Here is a 17,373-nt window from a genome sequence, read left to right as displayed (position 1 = left end):
GGTGGCACTAAGAACCCCTCCCACACTTACAGGCTTAGCTCCCACTTTGTAGGGACAAGTGAGGGACCCCAGACTGACAGAGGCCTGTTCCTGTGGCCTTGGATAAACAGAGTCAGGCTGCAGCTGTGTTTATTATAGAGTCCTAGTGTCCTGCCACATGTTGGTGTGGGCAAAGTGGTCCAGCAATGTGCCAGTGTCTCAGGCCTCTCTTGGGAGCCATGCATTCCCTGAATTTGGGCTAAGTCACCAAGATCAGGCTCCTCCAAGGCACAAGAAACTCCTCAGGTTGTGCAGTGCCCAGGAAGAGGAGGGGTGCCTAGTACACCCAGCTCCCTACCTGCTGTCTCCTGGTTGTAGGAGATCTGGAGCCAGAGAGCTCCAGCCAGAGGTGGGCTGGGGGCAGAGGGGTAAGGGGCCACCAACTTGAAGCCTGGTAGGAGGGGAGCAGCAGCCCCCCTGTCCAGCACTGGGGTGGATCCCAGGTGGGCACAGACAGGAAGCCTGCTCTGGTGGCCTGCTCAGGGGTCTCTCTGTGCCGTGCCCTGCTTGGCCCCACTCTTGCCTTCTGGCTGGGGGATTAGAGGTGACAGGCTGGCCGTCTGCTGTCTAAGGCAGCTGAGTCGGGCATTAAGCTTCTCCTTTCTTCTGACCTTGGCAGGATTCACTGCCCGGTGTCTGGGTGGGGAGGAGCCTTGAGGGGAGAGGCTGTTGGGATTCTTAGTGTCACTTCCAAGATCCCTCTACCACCTCTGCCCCAACCCCAACGTGGTAACATTCACATAGCATGAAATTTACCATTTGGGGATTTTAAACTGACGACATAGTGGAATTAAATTCACTTAGAATGTTTTACTACCACCAGCAGCAGCCCTATCTGGTTCCCAGGCATTCTCAGCACCTCAAGGAGATCCCCTCCCACGTCCTAACACCCCTGCCCCTTGGTCCCTGCAGCCACAGTCTGTGGTCTGTGCCTTTGTCTCTTCCAGATATAAGCAGAGTCACACACACGTGGTTCTTTCGCTTGACTCAGTGTCGTCCTGGTCCATCACACTGAAGCGCAGGTCAGAGCCTCACTCCTCTCCACAGCCAAGTGCTGTTTGACTCGATGAGGGGACAGACGGTGCATCCTTTCTCCTTTCGCCCACTGATGGCAGCTGCGAGGTCTCTACCTGTTTGCTGCTGTGAACACTTTGGTACAGGTTCTTCGAACCTTTTGTTTGCAGTCCTTAAGGGGTACACATATGGTAATTCTGTGCTGAACTTTTTTTTCAGTATTAGGGATTGAACCCCAGGGCCTTCATACTAAACTACATCCCCAGTTCTTTTTATTTTTTCAGACAGGGTCTCACTATGTGGCTCAGTTGCTCAGGGTAGGCTTCAACTGGAAATCCTCCTGCCTCAGCCTCCCAGAGGGCTGGGATCACAGGCATTGGCCACCATGCTTGGTTTGTGTTGAACTGTTGAAGAACTGCCAGGCTTTTTTCCACAGTGGCTTCACCATTTATATTCCCATCAGCTTGTAGGATGGATCCACTTCCTTCATATTGTCACTGACTCCTGTTATTTTATGGTTTCTTTCTAAAAATGAAAAAGCAAAGTTTTATAATTGGGAGAGATTTGCATTTCCCTAATTGGTGATGAACAACTTTATACCAACCTGTTGGCCATATGTGTCTTCTCTGGAGAAATGTCTATTGAGGCTGTTTTGTTTTGTTTTGAGACAGGGTCTCACTATGTAGCTCAGGCTGACCTTGAACTCACTATGTTACCCTGGCTGGCTTCGGACTTGGGGCAATCCTGCCTCAGCCTCCTAAGTGCTGGGATTACAGGCATGTGCCACCATGCTGGGCTAGTATTTTGTCTTTAATTTGGGTTATTTTTGTTCTTGTTTTTGTTGTTAAATTGTAAGCATTCTGGTTCCTAGACCCTTATCTGATATGCAAAACCAATAGTTTGCAAATATTTTCCCCAGTCTGTGCACTGTTCTTTCATTCTCTTTACAGTCCCCTTTAAAGAGTGGAAGATTTTCAATTTTGATGAAATTCAGTCAAGTAATTTTTAATCATGTTTCTTTTGGTACCTGGGATCAAAGTTGGGACCTCATGCTTATGAGGCAGGTGGCACCTAAGCAAAAGTCTTGAAGATTTTCTCCTAGGCTTTCTAATAGAAGTTTAATAATTCTAGGTCTTACACTTGTGTCTATTGGCTATTTTGAGATTAATTTTGTACATGGTGTGAACTGGAGGTCTAAGTTCATTCTCTGTACGTGTGGAATCCAAACATCCCAATATCCTCTGATAATCCAAGCTGCTCTTGCCTCTTTATAAAAATGAATCACCCATCTATGTGCTTGTCCATTTCTGTCTCTATTCTGTTCATTTATCTACTTGACTATATTCAGCCAGCACGACACTGTTTTGATTACTATCATCTTAGAGTATATCTTGAAACCAGGCAGTGGTTGTGTCCCAGATTTGATAGTTTACAAAGTTATTTTGATGCATCTGTGCCCTCTGTGCACAGTACGACTCTGACAATTGTCCATTCTTAGTTGGCTTGTGCTCATTCTGGACAGCTGACAGTTGTTATGGTTTTTTTGTTCTTTGCTGCAGACAGGAACCTGCTCTTACCTGACTTGGCTCTCTGCCACCTTGTCCACTCATCCACATGTCTGTCCCCTCCTACAGAGAGCTTGCAGCCTACTGAAGTTTGGTGGGGCGGCTAGGGATCACCATTTCCCTCCATAGTCCAAAGCCCAGTAGAGTTGGGTATGTGGAAGAATTTGCCCTCAGGTTTTGATTGTGTTTTTGAATTGGTCCTTTATATTATGGACTAAAATAAGGATGACTGTTGGGTTATCTAAGTCTGTAAGTTCCCATCTATTTATCCATCCATCCATCCATCCATCCATCCCATCTAATCCACCCATGCATCACTTCTTGGCCTTTTGGCTAAGATCAAGTGTAGTATCTAATCCATCCATCCATCTGCCCATCTACCCATCTTACCTATGGAAGGCCATTGTTGCCTGCAGCTAATACCTGTACCCCTGGCCAGGCCCAAACAAGCTCTGCTGTGTGCATTGAGTGTGGGCAGGTGGGTTAATTTCCCAGAGAGCATGGCCAGGGAGGAAGGAAGGCAGGCTCTTGTGACATGGGGATGCCTGAGCTGTCCTTACCTCTGAGCAGCCAGAGTAGTGCTGACATGATGCAGTTTGGAATCAGTAACGAAGGTTTTTATCTTTTCCACAATTTTCTTGTTGCTCTTTGGCCTCTGCCCGCTGAATCAAGGACCTGGGCTGCCTCAGGGGAGAGGTGGACAGAGCTAAGAACAAATAAATCAATTGGCTCTCTGGGTGAATTTTTAAAAAGTTGCAGCAGTGGCGATATTCTGCAAACATGGAGGATTTCTATTGCAAGGGCAGGGCTTTTTGAGGAAGAAAAAAGTTCTGGGCAAGAGTATGGATTTTATCGGCACAAGCTGTGGCATGGGGGAGGCTACAGGGACCTTTTCCTGCTGAGAGGTACAAGAGTTGGACTGCAGGAGGCAGAGTGGTGCCTCTGGCATGACTGTGCACAGAAGTACAGGGGAGAAGCCCCTGGACATTAGTAGGGCCTGAGGGAGGAGCCGGTGAGCGTGGCTCTGACAGTCCTGGCGCACTTTAGGTGGTCCCTGTGGAGTGGAAGGGCCTCGGGGTCACACATGAAGCCTTAGACTGTAAGCCTGGCCCTGGCCTGGGAGGCAGAATGGCCTTTGCAAGACACAAGCTGGAGGTGGGGCCAGAGAGGGGAAGGTGAGGGCTGGAGAATCTTCGTGGCCTGAATGTGGCCCCAGAGGCTGGAGGGAGCTGGAGGCCCAGAATCGGTCAGGACCAGGCAGCTCCTGGAGAAGCAGAGTGTGTCCTGCACCCAGGCAGCTTCCGGCAATGGGACACCCACACTTGGCCTGCATGGCTGCCTCTTTCAGGCTCCGTGCGACAGTTTCCCTTCTGTGGGGTTTTCTGTGTCCTTGCCATTACTGTCAATTTGATCGGATTGAGGGATCCCTAGGAGATTGGTAAAGCAAGCGGATGTGTATGAATGCATTCCTGGGGACCCCTGGCCTGCGGGCCAGAGAACTGAGGTGGGACCGGCTAGATTGAACAAAGAGAAGGAGGAGGAAGCCAGTTGGGCAAGGCTCTTGTTATCTCTGTTTCCTGGCCACCATGAGGTAAGCGGCTCTGCTCCGCCTTGCCTTCTGCTGTGATGTCACACCTGGCCTTGTGCCCAGAAACAACCCTGAAAACACTGGATTTGGTTTTCTCAGCCATTTTTGTCATAGTGATGGAAAACTGACTAACACATCTCTTCCTGGGACAGCCCGTCCCCAAGAAGGTCACTGGTGAGCAGACCAGGTCTCACTGGGTGGGACAGGTCAGTGGCCAAATGGTACACAGGAAAAATCCTTGTCTGTGTAGTCTGGGCCTGAGCAGGGGTGCTCTTTGGCTGGGTCCTCATTCCCACAAAGGCAGGACAAACTGAATCCCTTCTGTCCTCTGGTCCCTCCAGCCGGGCCTGCTTGGTCTGAGGCCACCCTTATACTTTCCTGGTTCTCCCTTTTGCTCATCTTTGTCTGTCTGCCCCATCCCCCACTCCTCAATGTGCCTCTCAGGCTGCTTGGGAGGAGGTGGGAAGGCTGGGGCGGGGCAGCAGTCCTGGGGTTTGGGGATGCCCTGCTTCCACTCCTGAATTGTGAACCCCTACCCGGACTGCAGAACCCCAGGAGCACCCCATCTCTCACTGTTTCCATCCATTCCTGTGACCCAGCTGGGCAAGGGATAACCCCTGCTCTCTTTTCTCCCGTCTCCTCCACCAGTGGCCCCTAATGTGGGTAAGGCAACTGGGGACTTGGGGACAGACTGGTTACACAGAGGACTCCATGCCCAGCCCCTTTCAGATGGGGTAGGACTTGAAGCTGATGCCATTTGGGGACCTTCTTTAAGAAAAGAGATGCAGGGGCTGAGGATGTAGCTCAGCAGCACAGCACCTGCCTAGCAAGCATGAGGTCCTGGGTTCAATCCCCAGTACAAAAAAAAAAGAAAAGAAAAAGCACGCAAAATGACAAATATCAGATTGCTAGGACCGCTCCTAGGGCCAGCCAACAGCTCCTGACAGCAGAGGGCAGTTGTTCTCAGAAGCTTCCAGGAAGATCCGAGTCAGAGGCCTGACTCTTCTTCCCCTCCATGACTTCCTGTGGACAAAAGTCAGCCCTCTCCATGGGCAGGAGCAACGAAGCTGGGATACGACTGTAGACCCATTTGCAAAGCTGAGACTGAGAATGTTCGTAAGTGTATAGCAAACTGTAGCCACATGGTACAGCATCTCCTCCTATTTAAAGTTGCTTCTATTAGAGACATTTATAGCTAAACAGATGCACATTGAGGCCGTACTCTTAAGTCAGATGATGAGGCTGTGGCAGGGGTCTTCGGTCGCCTCCACAGTCTGCATGGTGACTCGATCCAATCCTGACCACTTTGAGCCAGCAGAGTAGAGAGTGTGGCACATTCAGGGGCCAAGGGTGTCACCTCTGCCATATGCTAGGGTCAGCCTAGAGTCGAGGGGAGGGATTGTGTACCCCAACTTACCGTGGTAGGAAGGGTCAAGGTCACACTGTAAGGAGTGGAAGCAGAGTGTGGGGCACCACTGCAGTCGTCTTTGGGAAGCACAACCCGCCTCCCTCTCCCAGAGAGGCTGTGTTGTGCCAGCTGTCTGGGCCCTGCCACGTGACAGGCACCCATCTAAGGACCCTGAATGTGAGAACAGAGCTGGATGACGCCAGGAGAGCAGTTGTGGGGGACCCTGCAGCCCCGTCCTCATTTTGTTTTGCCCTAAGAGGACAAAGTATAATAGGTTAGAGAAAACATTAAGTTGGACAAAGCGATCTCTAACTTGCAAATTTATTTCAGTTTGTTATTACTGTATTTATTGTTGTTATTTTCTTTTGGTTCACAGAGTACACTGTTCATGTACTGGTTATCTACTGCTGCGTAACAAATTACCTCAAAATGATCAAGTTGACAGAACAGACGTGTATCATATCACATGATTTCCGGGGTGAGGAATTTGTAGTCCCTGAGCCATAAGGTCCTGGCTCACGGACACTCAGGCCTGAGGCTGCAGTCAGCTTGGCCAGGGCTGCATTATCTGAGACTCGGCCAGGGAGGGTCACACATCCCAGGTGATGTCCCCAGTGGCTGGTGGCTCGGCCTCCACTCTTCACTTCTGTGGGCTGCTCCCTTGTCTCTGCAGAGTGGTGGCTGGTGACCCTGTTAGGGAATTGATCATGTTAAAGTATGCTGTGATGCCGCCTCACAGGCTGTATTCTCCTGGTACATCTTGGTTCCTAAAATGACCTCATGCCCTTATCTCTGGTGTCCCTCCCCCACAAGGCCACAGTGGTCCAGGAAAGTTGAAACCTGTGTCTGCAGGACTGGGCCCATAAAAGCAATCTGGCCTGTGATAGGTTAAAAATAACTCACTCCTCCTAAATAAGCAATAGCCCACCCCAAAACTGATAAAAGGACCTTCCTTTCTTTGTTCTCTCTCTCCTTCTGCTTCTTCCTCCTCTCTCTCTCTCTGCCTTCCTGCCTCCTGCTCGCCTCCCTACAATAAAGATCTCCTGCCGGACCTCTCGGTGCGTGAGTGGCCTAATTGGAAAGGGGCACCCGAAAGGGCACGCAAACCCCCCTTTCATTGGTGTCAGAAGCTGGATCTGGGATTGCCAGGCCCATGGGCTAAACCCCTGAGGCCCGAAACCCAGATTCTAGGGTGCCCCTGCTCAGCCCCTGCCCGACGTCCGCTACCATTCGCCTCGTCGCCATCTTTGCAGCCACCACCGACCTACTGATCTTCTGACCCACACCTTTTTGGGTAAGTTCCCCTTCTGAGAAGTCCTCAGGGTAACGGGGACCCCAGACTCCAGACCACCCACTAGGACCACGTCCGGGACAAGGCCGGGGCCCAGGTCCTCTGTCCCTCAGTTTTGGCAAACCGGGTTTGCCTCCGTTGAGTCCGGGACTCAACTGAACTAAGTCCGGGACTTAGTTCGCATAAATTCCTATCTCGTGTAAGGGACGCCTTCGCGGGAGACCGAATTTCAGCTTTCTAGACCGGGTCTAGAAAAAGAGGAGTTTTATCAGAACTCTCGGAGACGTCTGGTCTTCTGATAACCTCCTGTCCTGGTGGTCGTGGGCTCTGGTTCCTCTATACCCGCAGACTCTCCTTTGGGGTGCTTACTCAGGAATTTGGAGGGTCTTGATTTAAAACCCAAACGGCTAATTCGCTTGTCTACTCAAATTTGGCCCCAATATAAATTAGACAATCAAAACGTCTGGCCGCCTAATGGCTCCTTTGAATCGGGTCTGATTAGAGACCTTTACAACTTGTGTGAGCGGCAAGGAAAATGGTCGGAGATCCCATATGTCCAGGGTTTGTCCTGTCTGGCTAGCCAACCCTCTCTTTGTTCCACCACCAAAGTCTCTCCCATACTTCTATTGTCTCAAGGTCGCCCCACAACGGACCCCCCTCCTCCAGAATCTCCTACCCCTCCCATTTCTTCTGACTCACGGACCACCCCACCCTATGCTCCACCTCTCACCGGCTCCAAGACACACAAGGGCCACACGATGGCACCCTTGCATGAAGTAGCTGGAGCTGAAGGAATTGTCCACGTTCATACTCCTTTTCCTATGTCTGAACTAGCTCTCATTCAGGCCAGACTTGGTTCCTTTACAGCCAATCCAACAAACTTTATAAAACAATTTCAAATTTTGACTCAGTCTTATCAACTAACTTACCACGATCTTTTTGTAGTTTTAACCAATGCCTTAACTCCCGAGAAAAATAGAAGAGTGCTGGATCAGGCTCGTACACATGCAGACCAAGAACATTTAACCAACAATCACCACCCAGCAGGTGCTGCTGCAGTCCCTGATCAGGACCCAGAATGGGACTACAACACAGAGGTGGGAATTGAAGCTCAAAACAGGTACATTAATTGTCTCCTTCATGGGCTCCGTGGAGCTGCCATGAAGTCCATTAATTATGAAAAGCTTAATGAGATCATACAGGATAAAAATGAAAATCCATCCGCCTTTTTACAAAGGCTGACTGACGGCCTCCGTCAACATACCAAACTAGACCCTGAATCTGTGGATGGCCAGAAATTAATTATGATGCATTTCTTTTCTCAGAACTACCCCGACATTAGACTTAAACTAAAAAAAGCTTGATCGGGGGCCCTTGACCCCTCAGGCAGAGGTTCTGGCTACAGCATTCAAGGCCTACCATGGCCAAGATGACCTCAAAATTACAAAGAAATATCAATTATTAACACAGGCTCTTAATTCTACCAGTCCACCTGTGCCACAGGAAAGAAAACCCCTACAAAAGGGCTCCCAACCACCAGGCCCCTGTTACAGGTGTAATCAGGAAGGCCACTGGACAAAGGACTGTCCTAATCCCAGAGTGCCAACTAATCCCTGTCCCAAATACCACCAGAGGGAACACTGGGACACAGACTGTCCCTTGGCGTCCACCCGCCATCAGACCGTCAGCCCCACAGCTCCCCAACATGCGGACCTGATAGGTCTAGCGACAACGGAGGGACAATGAAGAGGCCCTGGCACATCTGGCCCAACTCGGATCACCGCCCAGGAGCCCAGGGTAACCTTAACTGTGTCAGGTAGGACCATTTCTTTCTTATTGGATACCGGTGCCAGCTTCTCTGCACTACGAGAATACTGGGGGCCTACCTCCCTTTCTGACTTCTCTATTGTTGGGGTAGAAGGCCAACTACAGCGCCCTCGCCAGACTCCCTTACTGTCATGCACAAATGGCAACTTTTCCATTCCTTCATTCATTCCTAGTCCTCCCATCCTGCCCGGTCCCCTTATTGGGTCGTGACATTTTATCTCAAATTGGAACATCCATTCATTTTTTTATGGTCAAGCCCTTTCAGCACTCCGGCAACTTCCCTCTGCCTGGTACTATCTCAAGCCCTCCAATCCTCATCTTCCCAATCCAATTGACCAATTAGCCCCTCTCTTGTTAATCCTCAAGTGTGGGATATTCACTCTCCCTCAATAGCCAAATGTCCCCGTCAGAATTCTCCTTAAAAATCCCTCACAATTCCCTAACTTGGCACAATATCCCCTCCCCCGCTCTAATTTAGAGGGACTAACTCCCATAATACATGATCTCTTACAAAAGGGGCTCCTGAGACATGCCAACTCTCCCTTTAATGCTCCCATTTTATAAAAAAAAAAAAAAAAAAAAAAAAAAAAAAAAAAAAAACTTTGTGAGTAACCATGGTCTCAGCTAAGCCAGACTTTGCCCATAGGACAACTCTAGACAAAAAAAAAGTTATCAGCCTTTGTTTTACTTACCTGAGACCTTGATAATGTGGAGCCTTTTGTGCTCTAGGAGCTGTTCAAGCTTCTGCTCCATGGTAATCAGCTACTAGTGAAAACTATTTAGTTTTGGTCTTAAAACAATTGCTTGACGAATCTGCTGTTTTTCCCATGGAAAACTTGCCTCTCAAAAAATGTGATATTGATACAGACAAATTCTGGTATTTCCCCTTTAGAGAAAGTCTAGCTATCCCCTACCTCACTTGAGTTACTAAAAAAGTATAAAATAGGTAAAAACAAAAACAGAATTGTTTAGCTTTACTATCCTAGAAGATACAAATGGAAAAGCATGGTTGAACTAAAAAAAAATAAAACAGGACTTACACTCAGATTTAAAAGAATTAAAATGAGAAAATTTCTAATAGATTAAAATCAGGTAAAAACAAAAAACAAAAAACAAAAAGACACTACAAGCCAGAAAAACAGCAATTGTGTTTTACCAGACATCAAAAGATTTTTACAAGAAAAATCAAATTAGAAATTTTAACTGTTTGTTAAATGTATCCTTGTTTCAATTTGAATTAAGTTTAATTGGTGTGCTTTAAACATTTCTTGTACATTACAAATTCTTGAATTGTGATTATAAGATTAACTTGCTCTTTTCTGTGCTTTGTTGATAAAAACTCAAGGTTAATACTGTTCTATTGACAGCCAGTCAAATTTTAAGATATAACAATCTAAAAACAAAAAAAGGACACTTTAAGCTAAAATTTGTTATAGAAGATTTATAATAAGTGAGACGGCAGAAAAAAATATTAAAAAAAAACTATGGGTAAAAGAGATATACTTTTGATATGAAAAGATTTTGTATGCATGTCTTGTTAGAAAGATATAAAGAAAGATATACAAGACCAGAAGGCTTAAGTATGTAGAAAAGGTATGTGGAAATGATTTAACAGGAAAATATGTATGTTTGCTTGTTGGTTTCAAGTTTGTTACAGAAGGTTTACTTTTATAGTAACAGCTTTCATTCCTTTTGATTCTAATTCTATGAGATCTGTTAATTGACCTGCAAAGGTTTTGACTAGTCATAACTAAAAGATTTTATAGTTCAATTGGCCAAAACCATCTGGGTACACTCTAGTTTAAATTGTCTTATATGTTTGTCTGTCTAAATGTTATCTGGTTTTATAGGTCAAATAAAAATTTAAAAATAATTAAATATACACTTTTAAGTTTGGGTACACTCCTGTTGATAAATAAAGAAGCAGCTGCTCAGAAAATTTATTCTGATCTTTATTCACTAATGGGAGCCCAGATAATTTTTATAGCATTATAGAAAGATATACATTGTTAAATATGTTATTATAACATGTTTATGATGGATATCTTCAAAATATAATAGTTTCTGTATAAAGAAATTCACATTGTTTATGACAATAACCTTTTGATCCAGGTATTATCCCTTCTCTTCTGCTCCTCCTATTTATGGTTACAGGTATATTTATAGGCCCATACACTTTCCTTAGATGGTACCGTATCAAAAGGTAATAACTTAAATATGTTTCTTGTTTTTTTGTTTTTGTCTATATATATATATATTTTTTTAAAGATGAATACATTTAACAATGGCTATTCTATACTATGATACACATCTAAGTTTGTTACCAAGATATCATCATGGTCGTTATGCTAAAATATTATCATTATGTGTGACTCCTGATTACAAGATTTTCTGTTAATATTCTACAAAAAATTAACTACTTAAACAACCATGACTGATAAAATAATAGCCCTCCAATTATATTTGAAATTCCAGGATACTTGCTATCTAGATAGTTAGGATAGTTAAACTCCTACTATACTACTGATGTCACTGATCTTCTCTTCTTGGTGTTCAACCACCAAAGTGCAGAGACCAACACTAAAAGGTAACTGGGCTAAGGAGATCGCCAATATTTTGGCTCTGGCCCTCCAAGGTCATCAAAGATCCAAGGTATGAAGGAACCTTTTCTACAACACCTTACGTCTTTGGTAAGTCACCCAACCTCCTGAACAGGGAGATTGCTGGACACCAGAGGACAAATGTAATGTGTGCTAAAGGAGGGTCACCAGAAAAATCTTCCATGCTTTTACTAAAAGCACCATGGTCAAGCAAGACCGGGACCCATCCTAATAGCTGACACTGGGAGCTGAGAGGCTCTATTACATGGTTCCAAAATAATGCCTAAAGAAACTTAACTGACCTTGGCAGATAGATAACAAGAAGTTCATATTGATTAACACAGGCCTCACTCTAATATGGTCTTAAACACCCATCAGAAAAGAATAACCAAAAGAGACAATCATAAACAGACGCTAGTGACAGACTTTTGAGACCCATTCTCCTCCCAAATATTTCTCTTGATTAAGATACCCATTCCCTATAGAGGTTATAAATGTGTTAATATGGGTCTATACTTTTTCTAGAGGGCCTGAGGCCTTCCCTATAAAAACAGAGGGCTTCAGAAGTGTACAAGATTTTATTAAAAAAAATTCCAAGGTTTGGTCTGCCTCTCTCCATAGACAATGGCAATGGGCCAGCATTTATAACAGGTTATATAAGATCTAGCTAAACTGTTATACTGCTTATTGACCTCAGAGTTCTTGTAAGGTTAAAAAATGATAAATTATACCCTTAAGGTAAATATTGTCAAATAACACCAGGTTATGAGTTGATTGGCTCCCTTTGACCTTCTTTTAAATAAAAAATACCTCAAGTCATACTGGGTTCTCCCTATATGAAATCTTGTTTGGAAGGCCACACTATATCTTGAGAGACTTTATATATGAAAAGGGCCATATATAAGACACTTATGGTTACTCCCACAGCTGTCAAGTTAACTAAAGTTCAGCTACCACCACTCTAAAATAAAACAGATCTATCCAGAAAACTTCATAGACTTTGACTCCAGGAAACAATACACTCAAAACCCTGCTCTAAATTTAAATATTGCCCAGGATCCTTCACCATCATCCAGTCCTGAGTCAGATAAGCCAACCTAACTGTTTACCCTCTCATCCTCTCACAGGGTATTGTGACCCATTTCACACTACAACAGCCATTGATATCCTAAGTCTTCTTATATTAGTACTCCTGGGACTTGTCCTTGGGATAGGATTGGCCACAGTATCTCCTCCCAATTATAATTTTACTTCCAGGTGTTTACTCTCATTGGCCTATTACCTCATAATCTCATTCTTTGCCATTCTTAATTAATTAGTGGAAACAATAATGGTTCCTCTCCTGCTCCTGTTTTCTCTCCTAAACCTTACCCAAGCCGTTAGGCCCCTGGTATATACCTTGACTCTCTCCCAGCCTAACTCAGCCGTCCTTCAGACCCAGGTATGATGTCCTAAAATCACATTCCAGGCCACCTTATGCCAGTTCTTTGACCAAATCATCAAATTCCTGCCTCTCTTCAGACTGGCCCACAGCTGATTTCTGCTGCCCTTTCCATATCTACCTATACAGTTGCCCCCCATGTTCTCCATCTTATTCAATCCCAGGTCAGTTGCCTCTCCACTCAAGTCTCCCGACAGATGGCCTACCAGCTGATACTTCAGGCCAGAGACCCCAGTGAGACCACCGTGTTACATGACAGCCAACCAACTAACCATAACTCAGATCTCGGCTCAATTTAAACATTTTCTAAATAATCTTTGGACTGATATTTTCTGGTTTGCTCCCCACCCTCCTCCTATTACCTGCATAGCTGACTGGATCACTAATGCACAGCTCCAAAAAACCTTATCAGATTTCACCCTGTCTGAAGTCACAATCTTTACCATTATACTTGTTCTTAATAACCCTCCAACCAGTCCACATCCTCATACAAATTATCTTCTACTCTCCCCTCCCTCAGTAACTGATTTGTGTGCTTGAACTTTTCTCAGGAAGCCCAACCAACAATTCCACTGATAATGCTGCTGCTGTCAACAATTCCATACTCATAAAGGACAACTCAGCCGGCCAACCTCCATGCCTGTCCCCTAGGTTGATTCGTCACCCCAATTCAGCAGGAAGTAGATACAGAAGACAGACTCTCCACCCCTTTTCCCGCCTGCCATGGACATGTTGGCTGTCGATTGTCATCCAAAATCAAAGAGTGGGGAATGTTAGGGAATTGATCATGTTAAAGTATGCTGTGATGCCGCCTCACAGGCTGCATTCTCCTGGTACATCTTGGCTCCTAAAATGACCTCATGCCCTTATCTCTGGTTTCCCTGCCCCCCCAGGCCACAGTGGTCCAGGAAGTTGAAACCTGTGTCTGCAGGACTGGGCCCATAAAAGCAATCTGGCCTGTGATAGGTTAAAAGTAGCTCACTCCTCCTAAATAAGCAATAGCCCACCCCAAAACTGATAAAAGGACCTTCCTTTCTTTGTTCTCTCTCTCCTTCTGCTTCTTCCTCCTCTCTCTCTCTCTGCCTTCCTGCCTCCTGCTCGCCTCCCTACAATAAAGATCTCTTGCCGGACCTCTCGGTGTGTGAGTGGCCTAATTGGAAAGGGGCACCCGAAAGGGCACGCAAACCCCCCTTTCAGACCCCCCCTCCGTGGCAATCCCAGACATCAAGAGGGGGCACCCATCTTTGGGGCCTCCCAAGGAATTTGCACTTACCTTTTTCACATCTAACTGTTATGCAGTCCATGCTACTCAGGCTGGAAGCTTCTGCTATGGATATAACAACAGGAGGAGGGTGGCTGCCACCGTGTTTACACATACATTTCCTGTATACAAGAGATATGCTCACAGTGCCTCCCCAACCTCTGAGATGGCCCCATTTTGCCTGTGGAGGAATAGAAGCAGGGCCTTTGTGAGTTGCTGTGGTCATAGTGCACCCTTCAGCTGATCCTCCAGGTTGTGCGGGGCCAGGAAGGAGTCTGGAGTGAAGTCCTACTAGGCACCGAGGGTAATGATGGAGTCAAAGGCCAAATGCCATTTTTGGGTCAGTGAGGAGCAAAGCCAGCAAAGGACCTGGAAAGGCAAGAAAAGGCCCACTAGGGAAGACCTGGATGCCAGGCTCAGGTGGCTGCCACAAGGACCACGTCCCCTCTTCCCCTCAGGAGGGTTTGTTTGCAAACCCAGAGTCCCTGAGATTTCCCCTGTACCAACACAAGACACAGATGGGGAGAAAAGATTCCAAAACATTTATCTAACAAAAGACCTGCGCCTGACATATGTAAACAACTTTCACAACTCAATGATGAGAGGCTTATAACACATGTTTTTTATGGTTCTTCAGTTTGAATCTAGGAAGTGCTCTTTTTTATTTTATTTTACTATTTTTACAGTACTGGTAATCAAACCTGGGGTAATCTACCACTGAGCTACATCTCCACGGCTCCCTCTGTAAAATTTTGAGATAAGAGTCTTGCTAAATTGCATAGGCTAGCCAGGAGTGGTGGTGCACACCTATAATCCCAGCACTCGGGAGGCTGAGACAGGAGGATCACTGTGCATTCAAGACCAGCCTGGGCTACATAATGAGTTCCAGGTCAATCTCAACTACATAGTAAGACCCTGTCTCAAAAAAACCCAATAAAGCCGGGGATTTAGCTTAGTGGTTCCAGCGCCTGCCTCGCAAGCACAAGGACTCGAGTTCGATCCCCGGTACCAAAAACAAAACAAAACAAAAAAACCCAATAAATAAATAAATAAAATTAAATAAATTGCATAGGCTAGCTTTGAACTTGCAATAAAAATCCCAAGTAGCTGGGATTATAGGCATGTGCCATTGTGCTTGGCCTAATTTTTTAAAAAATGGATTAAATATTTAAACAGACACCTAAAGACACAAACACACTAAAAGATTTTCAACAGCATTAATTATAAGGGAAATACAAATTAAATCTGCAACGAGATTCTATTTCACACCTATTAGAAGGGCTAAAATTAAAAAGTCGAACCACAGCAAGTGTTGGTGAAGATGGGGCCCTCATACTCTGACACCTGATAGCAGAGTGTGAAACACTGTGTTCACCTTGGTGATTTCTCAAGGAGTTAAACATACACTTGTGACCCAGCCACCCACTCCTGGGCATTGGCTCCCAGCAGGAGGGAAGAAAGCATTTATCTCTGCAAAGACTAAGGCATGAATATTCATGGAAGCTCCCTGGACTGTTGGGAGGGCTGATTTTTGCGGGTGGACACCAATTACTTGGCACAGCCAGGCACATGGAACATATTCAGTAATTGGTACAATTATTTTTGTCTCTCTGTGTTGCTTTTATGCCACTCTGTCTGCAGATAGGGAAACTGAGGCAGACAGGGTGGCAGGTGTTGATGAGGAGTGGCCAGCAGGCAGGTGTCCTAGCTGGGCTGGCCCAGGCCCCCACAGTCCTCAACCCCTCAGCCTGCAGACAGCAAGCATCCCTCTGTCATTCACAGTAGTCTGCCAGCTTCTTGCTATTGAGCCTCCATCTCCAGGGGGTGGGGTCAGGGTTGTTGCCCAGCCTCCCACTGAGCCAGTTTAGGGCAGCATTAATTGGGTGGAAACAAGAGCAGCTTCCCCTCCCTGAACCTCCCAGCTAATGAGCACACCATTAAAACATGATCGGAGCACTGCCCAGGAGCCCGGGCTGGACTGGGCTAAATTAATTGAGAAGAATCAGCAATGCTGAGCCCATGTCTTCCCACCGCATGACAGTGGCAGAAGGGATGGGGGCTGAGGGACAGCTTTGAGGTCCACTTTGAAAACTTGAGCCCTGAGTTCCTGAGTGAGGGCAGGAGGGAGGGTGGCAGTCTCCTCCAGGCTACCGAGGACAAGGACAGATCTGTTTCAGCTGCTCAGGGCTGGGGCCGGGGGAAGTAGGCAGGTCTTCGACACAACTTCTGCTGCCTGTTCAAAGAGGTGCCCTCTTGTACCAACTGTCTATGGGTGTTTGATAAAAGACTCCAAGCCTGGTGACTAAAGCAATGACAGCCATCTCCGCTTGAGTCTGTGCTGGGGTGGTGGGCAGGAAGCCTGGACTCTGCACCATCCCATGGGCAGCTGCACCAGGAGCAGAGGGTGCACTTCCAAGATGGCACAGTCACATGGCTGCCAGCTGGGGATGACTGTGGGCCTCTTTCTGTGGCCTGGGTATCCTCAGAAGAGAGTGCCTGGTTCCCAGGCAGTACCCCGAGAGAGAGAGAGAGAGAAAGAGAGAGAGAGAGACTCACGGCCATGGCACCATCCTCTATGTCCACTAGTACTGGTCTAGGCTGTGGCAAATGCCTGTTCTGGTGCAGCAGAAAGAGACATGGACCTTGCTGGCTGACAATGTGGGGTGGGAGCAGAGTTGCAGTCACCTGTGGAAAGATGACCTGCCGAGTGTGGGCCACACACCCTGCAGACAGGAAGACCCTGCCTATGTGCCCCAGACTTCAGGGGAGATCAGAGGGTAAGGGTGCTGTGGTCCCCAGAAAGGGCTTCATGCCTCGTGGCCAGAGGCTGTGACACTCCTACCATGGTGAAAAAGTTCCCTTTAAAGCTTGATTTCCTCAATGATTAACAAACTCACCTCCCCCTCTCTCACCATTCACCTCTTCACTCTCCCAGTGTTCAGAATTGCTCCTCCCCCAGGAACCCCCCATCTAAGTGACACAGGAGTCGTTAAGCAATGGCCCCTACATGTTACTACTAGCTGGAGTCACCAAGGTGTCCTCATGCCTGTTCTGGGGCTTCCCCAGAACATCAGAGCTCCCAGAATTCTGCCACACCCCCGTGAAGTGGATTTCTGATTCTACCGAAGAGGCACCGTGGCTCTGGGTGGGGATGGGTGTGCTGGGGACATGCAGGAGGCCCTGGGCATGTCATTGTGAACTTTGTCCAGGGCAATTTTCCCTGTTGTTCCAAACCATGAAGGCCTCCCAAAGAGGCATGTCTGGCTGGGGACCAAAGCTACAGTGGGTGCATGGCCAAGGCCAAAGTACAGTGGTGGGGCTGCTAGTTCGGGGGCTGGG

At 46.8% G+C, this 17,373-nt stretch overlaps 1 long non-coding RNA gene and 1 pseudogene across 1 annotated transcript; one reads left to right on the top strand and one right to left on the bottom strand.

Moving 5' to 3' along the window:
• The first annotated feature begins 2,931 nt into the window (after positions 1 to 2,931).
• On the top strand, positions 2,932 to 3,088 carry LOC117286664 (annotated as a pseudogene).
• Positions 3,089 to 5,971: 2,883 nt separating this feature from the next.
• LOC104853882 lies at positions 5,972 to 16,860 on the bottom strand. The gene is made up of 3 exons (XR_777891.1): positions 16,591 to 16,860; positions 14,047 to 14,403; positions 5,972 to 6,304 (listed from the first exon to the last, which is right to left on the bottom strand). It is a non-coding gene; the product is annotated as an uncharacterized LOC104853882 (long non-coding RNA).
• Positions 16,861 to 17,373: the final 513 nt, after the last annotated feature.

Source organism: Fukomys damarensis, unplaced genomic scaffold (genome assembly GCF_012274545.1).
Source record: "Fukomys damarensis isolate Sample0158 unplaced genomic scaffold, DMR_v1.0_HiC HiC_scaffold_17, whole genome shotgun sequence".
Lineage (NCBI taxonomy): Eukaryota > Metazoa > Chordata > Mammalia > Rodentia > Bathyergidae > Fukomys > Fukomys damarensis.
The sequence above is the reverse complement of the archived record's forward strand: the minus strand, read 5'-3'. Positions and strand labels throughout refer to the sequence as shown.